The sequence below is a fragment of the Penaeus monodon genome, chromosome 16 (assembly GCF_015228065.2).
Source record: "Penaeus monodon isolate SGIC_2016 chromosome 16, NSTDA_Pmon_1, whole genome shotgun sequence".
In the NCBI taxonomy this organism is placed as follows: Eukaryota; Metazoa; Arthropoda; class Malacostraca; order Decapoda; family Penaeidae; genus Penaeus; species Penaeus monodon.
In genome coordinates this window covers 46,920,686-46,930,685 of record NC_051401.1, presented here as the reverse complement: position 1 = coordinate 46,930,685, position 10,000 = coordinate 46,920,686, and the positions used below count along the sequence as shown (strand labels likewise).

The 10,000-nt window shown below is 44.8% G+C and overlaps 1 protein-coding gene across 1 annotated transcript in view; it reads left to right on the top strand.

The window, feature by feature from the left end:
- Window positions 1-10,000, top strand: part of LOC119583074 (metal transporter CNNM4-like) — a 37,714-nt gene that overhangs the window by 24,107 nt on the left and 3,607 nt on the right. The window lies entirely within an intron of this gene.

Below are 10,000 nucleotides of genomic sequence, written 5' to 3'. Positions count from 1 at the left end.
TTTGTTGTTTTGCTTGTGATATTTTTTTCTTCTTGTTACTGCTTGTTGATTCTTTATCAAGAACTTGACTCTCTCTATCTCTCTCTCTCCCTCTCCCTCTCCCTCTCTCCTCTCCCTCTCCCTCCCCCTCCCCCCTCCCCCTCCTCCTCTCCCTCTCTCCTCTCTCTCTTTCTCTCTCTCTCTCTCCTCTCTCTCTCTCTCTCTTTCTCCCTCCTTCTTCTCCTTCCTCCTATCCTCATTCTCTCTTTCTTCTCCTCTCTCCTTCTACCTCCCTTTCTCCCCTTCCCTTTCTCCTCTTTTTCCCTTCTCCCCCTTCTTCCCTTCTCCCCTCCTTTCTCCTCTTCTCCTCTTCCCTCCTTTCTCCCCTCCCTTTCTCCCTCCTTCCTCCTTCTCCCTCCCTTTCTCTCTCTTTCTCCCCCCTTTCTCCCTCCCTCTCCCTCCCTTTCTCCCCTCCCTTTCTCCCCCCCTTTCTTCCCCCCTTTCTCCCCTCCCTTCTCCTTCCCCACAGAATGAAAGCACGCGACCTTGCCTCACGAGGTCATTGACCCCGTCAGATAACCCCTTTTCTGCGCCTTTCGGAAGACTTTTGTTGTTATTTTTAGTTGTTTTTTTTTATTCTTTTATTTTTTTTTTTTTTTATATTTTTATTACTCTCTCTTCGTATCACAGGTTTGGCTTCCAAGTTACTTTTGTTTCTTGTTTTCTTTGTGTGTGTTTTTTTTTTCTTTCTTTCTTTTTCTGTTTCGTTCTCGTCTTTATTTTTTTTTTTTATTCGGCTGTAACTTTTGTTTACTTTCCTTTTCTTTTTTTTTTCTCCCTCGTCTTTTATTTTTTTTTGCTTTTTTTTTTTTTGGTTCGTATTCTTGTCTCTATATAAATTTCTTTTCCTCCGTTGTTTTTTTTGCTTTGTTTTGCTTGCATGGCAGGAATGCATATATTTTTTTTGTTCATTTTATTATTAAAGGAGACAGAGGAGTAAAGAAGGGAGAGAAGGATAAATAAGAAGAGAGACAGGGACGAAGGAAGGAAGAGCGAAAGAAGGAAATAACGAAGGGAAAGGAAAGGCAGGAGAGGAGGAAGAGACTGCCGGTCATAGTGGCCTGATTTCTTTGAGCTTTGGAAGTCTCTCTCTCTCTCTCTCTCTCTCTCTCTCTCTCTCTCTCTCTCTCTCTCTCTCTCTCTCTCTCTCTCTCTCTCCCTCTCTCTCTCTCTCTCTCTCTCTCTCTCCAAGGAAAGGAAGAGCGAAAGAAGGAAAGAACGAAGGGAAAGGAAAGACAGGAGAGGAGGAAGAGACTGCCGGTCATAGTGGCCTGATTTCTTTGAGCTTTGGAAGTGTCCGAGAGGCGAGCGAGCGAGCGAGGGTTCGGTGGGGCTTCCCTCGCTGCCTGGGAGGGGGAGGGGAAAGGGTGGGGGTAGGGTGAGGGGAAGGGTGGGGGTAGGGGTGAAGGGTGCGGTGGGGGTAGGGTGAGGGTGCGGGTGGGGGTAGGGTGAAGGGGTGCGGGTGGGGGTAAGGGTGCGGGTGGGTGAAGGGGGCGGTGGGGGTAGGGGTGAGGGTGCGGGTGGGGATAGTGGTGAAGGGGTGCGGGTGGGGGTAGGGGTGAAGGGGTGCGGGTGGGGGTAGTGGTGAAGGGGTGCGGGTGGGGGTAGTGGTGAAGGGGTGCGGGTGGGGGTAGTGGTGAAGGGGTGCGGGTGGGGGTAGGGTGAGGGGGTGGGAGTGGGTGTAGGGGTGAGGGGGTGGGAGTGGGGATGAGGGGAAGAGCCAGGCGGGGAAACTGAGTGAAGGAAACGAGGCTGAATGGTAATCAAGATAGACGCAGGTAGGGAAAGAGGGCATTCGCATGTGCACATACAAACACACGCACGCATACATACATACATACATACATGGTCGCATACACGCAAGCACGCACGCACGCATGCATCCATGAACACACACACACACACACACACACACACACACACACACACACACACACACACACACACATACACACACACACACGTACACAAGCAAACCTCGCATTCTCCTTGCCAAATGCCATCCCATTCAGCCAGCGCCAGTTCAAAGTCCAAAGACAGACGGCAAATGTTGCATATGTCAACAAAGGCAACAAAAAGGAAAATAAAAAAGATGAGCAAGCAACAGGCTGGTCTGGCATGTGGGTGGGACGTCTGTCAACAAACAAACACAATAAACAAAGGCATACACACCTCCTGGCTGAATTGTGACAGTGTGTCAAGGAGGCCGCCTCTCGTGCCGCCGCCCGCTCTCATTTGCATATTTGTGCCTGACGTGGGGTGTTGGTGACGGGGGGGGGGGGTAGTACTTGTCCTCTGCTATTTTTCTTTCGTTCTCTTTTATTCTCCTTCTCTTCTCTCTCTATCTGTCTATCTATCTAGCTATCTATCTAACTATCTTTCTCCATCCCTTTCTCTAGCTATCTATATCTCTTTCCTCTCTATCCTCTCTATCTATTTATCTACCTATCTATCTATCTTCTTCTGTAGTTCTTTTCATCCTCTCTCTCATTCTCTCGCTCTCTCTCATTCATTCTCGCTCTCTCTCTCTCTCTCTCTCTCTCTCTCTCTCTCTCTCTCTCTCTCTCTCTCTCTCTCTCTCTCTCTCTCTCTCTCTCTCTCTTGTTTGCTTTTCCCTGTCTTCCTTTCTCTCTTCCTTAATTTCTTCTAATTCTCTATTCTTCCCGTTCTTCCTTTTCGAGCGAAGTACAGCGAGATGAAGGAGTGAGAAACAAAGGAGGAGAGAAAAAAGAAAAGAAAAAAAAAATGATTATTTAGGGACGCTTTCCCAGCGACTATTTAGAGAAGTGGGGAATAAAGATATGTGCGATAAGTCACATAAACAAAGAAAGAGAGAGAGAAAGAGAGAAAGACAAAGAGAGAGAGAGATAGGTTAGGGGAAGAGAGATGGGGGAGGGGAAGAGAGATGGGGGAGGGGAAGAGGGAGAGAATGAGCGGGGGAGAGGGAGAGAGGGAGTGGGCGAGAGAGAGGGAGTGGGCGAGAGAGAGGGAGTGGGCGAGAGAGAGGGAGTGGGCGAGAGAGAGGGAGAGAGGAGAGAGAGAGAGAAGGAGAGAGAGAGAGAAGGAGAGAGAGAGAGAAGGAGAGTGAGAGTGAGAGTGAGAGTGAGAGAGAGTGAGAGAGAGAAAGAGAGAGAGGAGGGGGAGAGAAAGAGAGAGAGAAAGAGAGGAGGGTGAGAGAAAGAGAGGAGGGAGAGAGAGAGAAGAGAGAGAGAGAGAGAGGAGAGAGAAAGAAAGAGAGGGAGGGAGAGGGAGAGAGAGAGAGAGAGGAGGGAGAGGGAGAGAGAGAGAAGAGAAAGAGAAAGAGAGGGGGGGGGGGAGAGAGAACGGGTGGAGTAGAATGATGATGAGGAAATGAGAGGCATAAATCGGGAAGGGGAAATGGCGCAGTGAGATAAAGGGGAAGAATAAGAAAAGAGGGGAAGTGCAGAGCATGGTGTGAAAAAGAATGAAAATATGAAACTAAATGTGCAGAATGTCAGAAAGTAGAAAGGATGAAAAATTGAATAAAATAAGGAAAAAATAGCAGAGGCAAAAAAGAAAAAAAGGAAAAGGAAAACGAAATATCCAAATAACGAAGGGACAACGAAGAGATGAAGCAGCAGCAGTAGCGTAGAAAAACATGAAAAAAAGATAGGGGACAGAGTGAGAAAGGGAAATGTGGCGGAAGTTCCCTTAGATTTTTTGGGTCATGATGGGTGAACGAGGCCAGGGTAACACGTAGAGGATGATGAGCTAGGGATATTCTGTTGTATGAATCTCCTTTTTTGTGTTTTAGGTCATCGGCTTCGGGCATTATACATGGCAGTGGAACGGTAGAATTTTCTTTACGCATGATTTAGTAGGGAGAGACCGAGACCGAAACCTAGATAAAGTGAAACAAATATCAACAAAATGTTTAAAACACCTTGGGAAAACCGTAAACCAACAATTCAGGAAGTAAACGAAAGAAAAAGGGAAAATCTAGAGCAGATCGGAGCTAATGGATGACCGACCAGGCATAATCAAGAGGTCTTGGCCATTAACTGGAACTGGGCGTTATCGTACATCAGGCATGGGGTCTTTGGCAAAATTTACGCGCGAAGATTATTATCGTACATCATCATGCCGTGTTGTTGAATTGATATCGTACGGTTTTCAGAGGTTGTTGTCGTGCGGAGATCGTGTGGTTTGTTTGTTTATTCATGGTAATTGAAGTTAGAACATGCACTTCCCTTCTTTTAATGTTTGGTTGGCGATTTATTTAGCACATGATCTTGCCTTTTTGATGTTACCTGTTGATGTATGTGTTAATTTTGAGGATTGGGGACTCATCATTTGCTATTCTGGATTCAAATGACCATTTTTCTTCGTTATTTATAGACCGGTGTATTCCTACGACGGACAGACACACACAAAATCTAGAAATAAATAGACGCAAGAGCACAAACGTCTGGATAACAAAGATTTTTTTTTTTTTTTTACACACCGCCTTGGAGCAGCAAGATGTCGCGTGCAATAATAATACATCGCATTGCACGGTGTTGCATTCCGAGGATTTTTGCCTCGTACGCTCTTTCCTGCTTGCTCTTCCGGGATATTGCTTGGTGGGTTTTGTTATTGTTATTGCTTGTTATTGTTCGTTTTTCACTGTTATTACTAATGTTGGTTTAATGTTATTATATTTTAGCTTTTATAACTATTTTTGTTATTGTTTGTTATTGTTTCTTTTTACTGTCGTTATTGATATTGTTGTTAGTGTTATTTTTATTTTTTGTTTTATAACTACTTGTGTTATTATTATTGTGCGGTGTTTTGGGGAATTGTTATTGATTGTTATTGTTGTTATTGATATTGTTGTTGTTAAGGGGGCAGTCTTTATTATTGCTTTTAAAACTGCCGTTATTGATATTACTTTATTGATCTTATTACTGTTACTGTTGCTGGTATTTTCACTATTGTTGTTGACGCTACTGCTGCTAATTCTTCGTCTTTTTCTTCTCCTTCTCTTTCTTTTCCTTTTTCTTATTCTGCTTCTTCTTCTTTTCATTCTACTTCTACTTTTGTTACTACTTCTAGTAACACTTTCTCTCTCTCTCTCTCTCTCTCTCTCTCTCTCTCTCTCTCTCTCTCTCTCTCTCTCTCTCTCCTCTCTCTCTCTCTCTCTCTCTCTCTCTCTCTCTTTCTCTCTCTCTCTCTCTTTTTCTCTCCTCTCTCCCTCTCTCCCTCCCTTCCTCCCCCTCCCCCCTCCCTCTCTCCCTCTCCCTCCCCCTCCCCCTCCCCCCTCCCTCTTTCCATCTCCTTGCCTCTCCCTCTCCTCTCTCCCCTTTCTCTCTCTCCCCCCTCCCTCCCTCCCTCGTCCTTTTCATCCTCCTCTCCTTCTCCCCCTTTTTCAAATCCCTCTTGTTTGTCTTTCCCGAAAGTTTTAAAACCGACGTCAGCCTTGCCTTTTTTTTTCTTGGGTTATCTTTGGATTTTGAAGGATTTTTTTTTGTTCTTTTACTGACCTTGTCGATTCATGGAACTGAAGTGATGGCTATTTTCATTTGATTTAGAGAGAGAGAGAGAGAGAGAGAGAGAGAGAGAGAGAGAGAGAGAGAGAGAGAGAGAGAGAGAAGGAAAGGGAGAGGAGAAAGAATAAAAGAAGTGAAGAGAAGAGAAAGGAAGAAAGAGAGAAATGGCGAGTATGAGAGAAACCAGATAATTGGCCTTCCCTTCATTTCTTTCATTTATTTTTATTTTTTCATTTCTTTTCAATTTCTTTTCATTTATTTTTTTTTCTTTTCATTTCTTTTCATTCTTCATTTCTTTCACTTCTTTTTAATTCTTTTAATTTCTTTCATTTTTTCATTTCTTTTTATTTCTTTCATTTCTAACCACTTTTCTGACTTGACTCCCTCTGCCCTTCATCTTATCTCCCCGTAAACGTCTTTCATCCCCGCCAGTTATTCTCTTCTTGATCTCTTCCCCTTGCATCCCTCCCCCCCCCCTTCACATCCTCTTCTCCCTTCACCCCCCCCCTCCCACTTTCCCAACTCCCCGTATCTCTTCCTCATTTCAAACTTGCCTTCTCTAATTCTCCACCATTCCTTCCTTCCTCCCTCTTTTCCCCAACTTCCCTTTTCCTTCCCTATCATTCCCTTCCATCTTCCTCAACATTTCCTCCATCTTCCCCACCAGCCCTTCCCTTATCCCCCCTTGCCTACCACCCTATCACCCTTCCCCACCACGCCCTCTTCTTCCGCCCTCCATACTTCCCCACCTCCTCTCCACCTTCCCCTCTTCCCCACCTCCTCTCCACCTTCCCCACCATTCCCTAACCCTTCCGCCCTCCCTACTACCCTACCTCCTCTCCACCTTCCCCACCATCCCTTTCCCCACCATTCCCTAACCCTTCCGCCCTCCCAACTACCCTACCTCCTTTCCACCTTCCCCACCATCCCTTTCCCCACCATTCTAACTCTTCCCCCACCTCCCTCCCCTTTACGTTACCCACCTTTTCCGATTTCTCCGCAGCCTGTTCCCCGTTCCATCCTACCTCTCCTTTTCCTCTCTTTCTCTTTCCCTCTCTCCTTCCCCCCTCTTCCTTTCTCCTCCTTCCCTCCTCTTTCCCACTCTTCCTCTACCTTCCCCCTCCTCTCTCCCTCTCCTTCCATCCCTTCCTCCCTCTTTCCTTTCCCCTCTTTCTCTATCTCCTTTCCTTTCCTCATTCTCCCTACTCTCCTTTCCTCCTTCCTCCCCTCCTTCTCTCCTCACCATTCCTACCTCTCTCCCTCCCCTCCTCTCTTCTCCCCTTCCCCATCCTTTCCTCCTACCCTTTCCCCCTCCTCTGTCTTGTCTACACGCTCTTTGTCTCCATGTTTGCTCTGCTTTTATGGCGGGCCTTTTCTTCTCCTCTCTCCTCTTCTCTTTCTTCTCTTTCTCTTTCTCTCTTTTCTCTCTTTCTCTTTTCTTTCTCTTTCTCTTTTCTTTCTCTTTCCTTTCTTTTTTCCCTCTTCTCTTTCTCTTCTCTTTCTCTCTCTCTCTACTCTCTTCCTCTCTCTCTCTTTCATTCTCCTTCTCTCCTTCTCTCTCTCTCTCTCTTTCATCCCTCTCTCTCCTCTTCTCCCTCTCCTCCCTCTCCTCTCCTCCCCTTCGTCTTTCGTTTGCTCTTCCTCGATGGGTTGAAGATAAGAAACGGGGGATAAGATAATGAGGATTGTAATGGAGGGCGAAGAAGGACATGAGAAAAGGAGGAATACAAGAACAGGGCGAGAAAAGAAGAATAAGAAGTAAGAGAGGAGGACAAAAAGGTGGGTTGGAGGAAGACGAAGAAGGAGAAGGAAAAGGAGGAGGAGAAGATGGAGAAGGAGGAGGAGAAGGAATAGAAGAAGAAGAAGAAGGAGGAGGAGAAGGAATAGAAGGATAAGAAGAAGCTGAAAGAGAAGAAGTGGATGGAGATGGAGAAGGAGGAGAAGAAGGGAAGAGGGAAATGGAGGAGAAATGTAATGAAAAAGAATGAAGAGGAAGGAAGCGGATAAATTGCAATTAGTGAAGATTGATGGCGAGAAAGTGGGAGACGGAGAGGGTGAATGAAAGAAGATAGAAAAATTGAGGAGAGAGAGATAGACAGATAGATAGAAAGAGAGAGAGAGAGAGAGAGAGAGAGAGAGAGAGAGAGAGAGAGAGAGAGAGAGAGAGAGAGAGAGAGAGAAGAATAAGAAAAAGTCTGTCTGAGAGTGATAAAGTAAAAGAGAGAGAGAGGGGGGGGGGGAGACGAGAGAGAGAAAGAGGAAGGGAGAACGTGAGAGAGAGAGAGGAAGGGAGAACGTGAGAGAGAGAGAGGAAGGGAGAACGTGAGAGAGAGAGAGGAAGGGAGAACGTGAGAGAGAGAGAGAGAGAGAGAGAAGGGAGAACGAGAGAGAGAGAGGAAGGGAGAACGAGAGAGAGAGAGAGAGAGAGAGAGAGAGAAGAGAGAGAGAGGAGAGAGAGAGAGAGAGGAGAGAGAGAGAGAGAGAGAGAGAGAGTGAAGGCGCGCTAATGCTTGCGAGAGGAAGGACAGGCACGCTCGCAAACCCTGAGGATGAGGACATGAAGCACATTGAAGAAGCAAAGCACGATCATACGGAGGAGGAGGAGGAGAAGAAGAAGAAGAAGAAGAAGAAGAAGAAAAAGAAGAAGGAGGCGAAGGAGAAGACGAAGACGAAGACGAAGAAGTGAAGAAGAGGAAGTAGAAGTAGGAAGAGGAGAAGGAGAAGAAGGGAAATAAGTAATATGTAAAAAAAGCAATGGCAACAAGAAAGAGGAGAAAAGGGTGGAAGATAAGACAGCTGATAAGGGGGTAAGGAGGGTCATAAGGGCAGTGGGAATAAGCATAATGGAGGAAAAGAAGGAGAAAGGAGAAGTATAATAAAGATTCACACGCACGAGAGAATGGGGAGAGAGAGGGAGGGAGAGAGAAAGAGGGAAAGAGAGAGAAAGAGGGAAAGAGAGAGAGAAAGAGGGAAAAAGAAAGAGGGGGGGAAGAGAGAGAGAGAGAGAGAGGTTGATTGTACACCTAGTAGCAAACGAGGCAGAAAGAGGAAGGAGGGAAAGCAATGTCGATAACAGAGATAAGAAGACAAAAACGAATCAAAGGAGTTAAAAGGAGGAAGAGTAGAAAGGAATATTCACCAACTAAAAGAAGAATAAGGAGAAGGAGGAGAGAAATAGAAGGAGAAGAAGAAATAGAAGAAGGAGGAGGAGAAGGAGAAATAGAAGAAAGAGAAAGAGAAGAAGGAGAAAGAGAAGGAGAGGGAGAAATAGAAGAACAAGAAGAGAAAGAGAAATAGAAAGCAGAGAGAAAAGGGTTACAAAAAAAGCAGGAAAGGAAGAGATAATAAAAATATCGCTAAGCAAGATAAGAAAGAGAGGAATCCAAAAAGAAGAGAGGAGAAGAATAAAGACATATACGCAAAACACGAGAAGGGAAGAGAGAGGAATAAGAAGACGAGGGGACGAGAAGTTTGCAAGGCAAGTGGCCTACCCATTGCAACATTTCCGTATATGTACGCAGGGGCGACGATAAACGCACTTCTGCAATTTTTGTTTTATGCTGTATCAGGCTTTTTTCTTTCTTTCTTTCTTTCTTTAGTTCATTCTTCGTTTTAACATCATCATCGTCATCATCATCATCATCATCATAAGTCATCATCATCATCAATCATCATTAATCATCAATATCTATATATCTATATATATTAATATCTATATATCTATATATCTTACTGTTACTCCTTTTACTCTTCTTTCCTATTCCTCCCTCCTGCGCTACCCATACGATGCGTCAGGCATAATAAAGTATGATAAACAAAACAAAAAAAATAACGGCATAACGGAATAAGATAACGGATAGATTTACTTCTGTGCATGTATCAGCCGATAGATTTACTTCTGTGCATCTATCAGCTGATAGATTTACTTCTGTGTACATATATCAACCGATAGATTTACTTCTGTGCATGTATCAGCCGATAGATTTACTTCTGTGCATGTATCAGCCGATAGATTTACTTCTGTGCATGTATCAGCCGATAGATTTACTTCTGTGCATGTATCAGCCGATAGATTTACTTCTGTGCATGTATCAGCCGATAGATTTACTTCTGTGCATGTATCAGCCGATAGATTTACTTCTGTGCATGTATCAGCCGATAGATTTACTTCTGTGCATATATCAACCGATAGATTTACTTCTGTGCATCTATCAGCCGATAGATTTACTTCTGTGCATCTATCAGCCGATAGATTTACTTCTGTGCATCTATCAGCCGATAGATTTACTTCTGTGCATGTATCAGCCGATAGATTTACTTCTGTGCATGTATCAGCCGATAGATTTGCTTCTGTGCATCTACCAGCATCAAGTATGGCCACGCTGACGAAGAGGTCTCCTAAATCAGCAGATATCGCGAGGCGCAGCAGATATATATGAATGAATTGTTAATGAATATATCGCTATGAACAG